Here is a 5,011-nt window from a genome sequence, read left to right as displayed (position 1 = left end):
GTAAGTATCATAGTAACAAGTTTGAATTTTTTTTGTTTTTCTTCTACTTCTGTTTTGTTGCATAATAACTCAAAGATCGAAACAATGCTGTCAACAAATTTTACTGAGGTAACAATTTCAAAAGAACTACCCGCTTTCATAAGTATTATTAATAACTAGTAGTAATGTTTAAAAAATCATAATTCTAGTGTAAATATCATTATCCCTTGAAATTCGCTTTTTTGCAGACATTTGATTTTCATTTAACACTCCTACGAAAAGACGTTTCTAGTCCTGATTTCTCCAAGCCCGTTCCCCTGGCTGTGGTTTCGCTAGATAGTAGATAGGGACAGTGGGAATCTCGTTAATCCATTCATTAATGGATTTAAATGGCAATTTCATTTAAGTACAAAACTATTAGCCTAATATTAATAACCTTTCAAGTTGCTCTGGGGCCTATTAGGCCCCACTTTTCGTAGGAGTGTTAAAAACCTTAAGGATATGGTGAAACCGCAAAAACTAGCCAGGAATCCCAAAATCGAGCGTCCATCGCATGTTGAAGGGCGTTCATTGGAAAAGTTTTGTTCTGGCATTAGTCCACGCCCTCAATGAAGATGATCCTGACCGGGAGAGATGAATTTTGTGAGTGACACCCGGCAAAATCTGCAGAGGATGCACAGTTTCAAAACAACTGTCTGGAGCGATGAGGCCACATTTAAGTTAAATGGCTCAGTTAATCGCCACAATTGCACCTACTGGGTACCTCAGAACCCACATGTTACGGTTGAACACCATGTAAACTTACCAGGGGTTACACCGTAGTGTGGATTATCAGCGTTGGGTATAACTGGACCATTCTTTTTGGAAAACACAGTCACTGGTCTTGTTTATCTGAACTTACCGCAAGAATCTGTCGTGTCACGCATTGAAAACAATTTGGAGATGAGGAGTTTTATTTCCAGCAAGATGGAGCACCTCCCCACTACCATCGTAATGTGAGGGCCTATCTTGACGAAAATTTGCCAAACAGATGGATTGAGCAAAGAGGTAGCACTGAATTTTCCCTACGCTCACCAGACCTCACACCTCTGGACTTTTTTTTTTTTATGGTGATACGTCAAAGACAAAGTTTATAGCACAACACCTGCAACAATCAATGAGCTGAGAGCAGCAATTGAAAGAGAATATACCCATATACCAAATGAAATGATTCGTGAAGTTTGCTATTCCATCTGTCCGCGTTATCAGCAGTGTCTGGATCAGAACGGTCATCAGTTCGAACACCTAAGATTACTCAAAAGATTCTACACTTGTTTATTAAACTTGGATTATAAAACCTAGATATATCTTAATAAACATTGTATTTATAATCATTCACAGTGTGTATACATTTTTTGGGATACCCTGTATCTGGCGGAGTAAATTATAAACCACGCCACCTTTTCACGTCAGTATAAAAATGATATAATCTTCATCGCTCCTTTTCGCTCGTATGGTATGGAACTTTTTACGTTGATTATTGCGTTTTTGGTTTTTGGAATTTCGCACAAAGCTACTCGAGGGCTATCTGTGCTAGCCGTCCCTAATTTAGCAGTGTAAGACTAGAGGGAAGGCAGCTAGTCATCACCACCCACCGCCAACTCTTGGGCTACTCTTTTACCAACGAATAGTGGGATTGACCGTCACATTATACACCCCACGGCTGGGAGGGCGAGCATGTTTAGCACGACGCGGGCGCGAACCCGCGACCCTCGGATTACGAGTATTGCGTTTTGTAAAGTTGGTTTTTGAATGGAAACCAATCTTATAGCTTACCGAATATATGTCTACATTTTTCACTCGTTTCACAGTTGATTTTTTAAAACACATTCAGATGTCAATAAGTAGCCGAAAGCTTGCAGAGAGTCCGGCATGGCCAAGCGTGTTAAGGCGTGCGACTCGTAATCTGAGGGTCTCGGGTTCGCATCCCCATCGCACCAAACATACTCGCCCTTTCAGCCGTGGGTGCGTTATAATGTGACGGTCAATCCCACTATTCGTTGGTAAAAGAGTAGCCCAAGAGTTGGCGGTGGGTGGTGATGACTAATTACCTTCCCTCTAGTCTTACACTGCTAAATTAGGGACGGTTAGCACAAATAGCCCTCGAGCAGTTTTGTGCGAAATTCAAAAACAAACAAGCTTGCAGAGAAAAAATTTCAACGTGCAGTAAAAATCTCTCCATTAGCCATTTATGTAACATTTGCTTATGCCAGGTTCTGGAAATTTTGTTACTAAAGATGTTTATTTTTGTATCGGAGACAATAACCTTGAATCTCCACTGCAGCAATGTTTTTCTACTTGTACAATTTACGCAAGAATAAACATGTGAAGTGTAATCGAATATGTCGCATTGAGAAATTAATAGTAATAAACCTGCTTACATGATTTTCGAGAGCCTGTTTCTCATGTTTTCGTTTCATTTCTAAAAGTAATCTTAGATATTGAATCTAAGCCGTTAAGAAGAAACTCGTATTAATACGTATTTGTGTTGTAAAATCGGCATTTGTTTAAACCTTAACAACAGCACGTTATACGATAAATGGGTTAAATGCTTTCGATACGATGTCGCACTCCACATTTATAGTCAAGCTGGAAAAGATACGAGTTGGGGGGGGTTGTTAAATCAGTTTAAAAATAACCTGCAGAACAGACCTCAGATGTTAAATAAACGTATTGCCAGCAATTAGTTTACTTCAAAATTATCAATATCTCAGGGTACAGTTTTAAGACCGTTCCTTCTAATAATATTTATAAATGATATATACAAGTTAGCACTGGACAGACGGTTAATCGCGTTTGCCGACGATACAGCTCTGCTTTGTACAGGTGATGACTGGGAGAAGACCCTTAGTATCATGGTACTACGAAGCGAGATCTCAACATCTGTGACAGATTTACTGTTATACATCTATTTTAATATTGATGTTTGTTTGAGTTAAATATATATATTTAGAAATGTATATAACTTATATTGTTAAATGTATATTGTGTAAGTCCCACCTGTTATTTAAATTTGTAGAATATTCTGGAGTGTAAGAATCAACAATATATGTTTTACAAAAGTACTGGCATATCTTCGAATATTGTTGACAAATAAACTTTCGAGAATCTCGCCTTAAACTTTATAAATCGACACGCTGAGAGACAGTTATTTATAACATTGTTAGTCTGTTACAGTAAGCACACTCTAAACCTCGGAAGCTGTAATCGTGATAAACACTTATTAATCAGAAAACTACAGATATTTTACCAGCAATATTTATATATTTCGAACACTGGGAACAGTTCACTTTCAGAGAATTAACTTCGAACGTTAGTATTTCTGAGGGCATTAGATATCTATCTTCCTCTAAAACATAAGCTTGTAAACAGCGTTAGATCAAACAAAAATAGAGCTAGCTAGCATTCGATTCAAGTGAAGTGTTTCTGTGTAAAAATATAAAATTGATTCGTTCGTCGTGAAATTAGACTTTCGATAAAATATTCAGTTCCAGACCAGATAGAAGACTGAATATTGTTTGAGTTTATACTTTTTTTCATATATAAAACTATTTGTAATAATCGTTATAACAATTGTATTGTTCTTTATTGTATTTTAAAATATACTTATGTTAAGAAAAAACATTGTGTGTATCAATCTTGTTGGAAAATATAATAAATTTAATACATATTGACATTTAATTAACTTTTAAATTCAAATTTCCGGCTATTTGAAATTGTAATACTTAAAGGAGACTCGTCCGAGATAAATTATAATGTGTAACAATATCTACGTTTGTTTCAGTTCAATATATAGTTACAAATGCATGTAACTTAGTGTGTTAAATATGTATTGCGAAATTCTCATCTATTTTCTAAATTTGTAAAAGATTCTCGAGTGAAAGGATAAACAATGTACCATGTGTGGACGTAAATTATTGTTGTCAACTAGACTTTCGAGAACCTCATCTAAAGTTTATAAATCTACACTCCAAGAGACAGTTTTCATAATATTGTTACTTTGTTACAGTTAGAATACTATGAATTTCGAAAGCTATAACTGTGATAAAGACTTGCTAATCGGGAAACTATAGATATTAGACCAGGCATGTTTTGAGATTTTGATCATTACAGACCGTTTAACTTCAGTGAATTAACTTCAAACGTTAGTTCTTCTACGAAGCCTGGCCCGGCATGGCAAGGTGGTTAAGGCACTCGACTCGTAATCCAAGGGTTGCAGGTTCGAATCCCCATCACACTAAACATGCTCGCCCTTTCAGCTGTGGGGGTGTTATAAATTGACGGTCAATCACACTATTCATTGGTAAAAGAGTAGCCCAAGAGTTGGTGGTGGGTGGTGATGACTTGCTACCTTCCATCTAGTCTTACATACTAAAGTAGGGACAGTTAGCGCAGATAGCTCTCGTGTAGCTTTGCGCTAAATTTAAAAAAAAAAAAACTGATAGAAAGCCACCTAGTGGTAGATTCCATATACGTTTTCCAACTTAAGGTGTTATTAATAAGACAAAACGTTGACGAACTAATGAGTCATTCTAGAGTTGAAGAGTAGCCCAAGAGTTGGCGGTGGGTGGTGATGACTAGCTGCTTTCCTTCTGGTCTTACACTGCTAAACTAGGGACGGTTAGCGCTGATAACCCTCGTGTAGTTTTGCGCAAAATTTATAAAAACAAACAAAATAACCTGACGATGAAACTGTTGTAAAGAATACGCGAAACCATCGTCTTCGTACACTAGATTGATTATGGAATGTATGTAGGGAGGAGTGATGAGTTTTGTGCAAAATCCAAAGCAAGTAAATATAAATGCCACCTCAGTGGTCAGCAGTTAGTATGGGGCTTATAACACCAAAATTATTAATACTGTAATAATTTCTACTGTTACACCCCCTACAAATTCTCTATTCATGATATTTAGACGTATTTCTGCACTTTAAAATTACTCTCGGAGACAAAGCCTGGTTAAAAGCACAACTTTTTAATCACACTTGCTTTAT

The sequence above is a fragment of the Tachypleus tridentatus genome, chromosome 13 (assembly GCF_004210375.1).
Source record: "Tachypleus tridentatus isolate NWPU-2018 chromosome 13, ASM421037v1, whole genome shotgun sequence".
Lineage (NCBI taxonomy): Eukaryota > Metazoa > Arthropoda > Merostomata > Xiphosura > Limulidae > Tachypleus > Tachypleus tridentatus.
The sequence above is the reverse complement of the archived record's forward strand: the minus strand, read 5'-3'. Positions refer to the sequence as shown.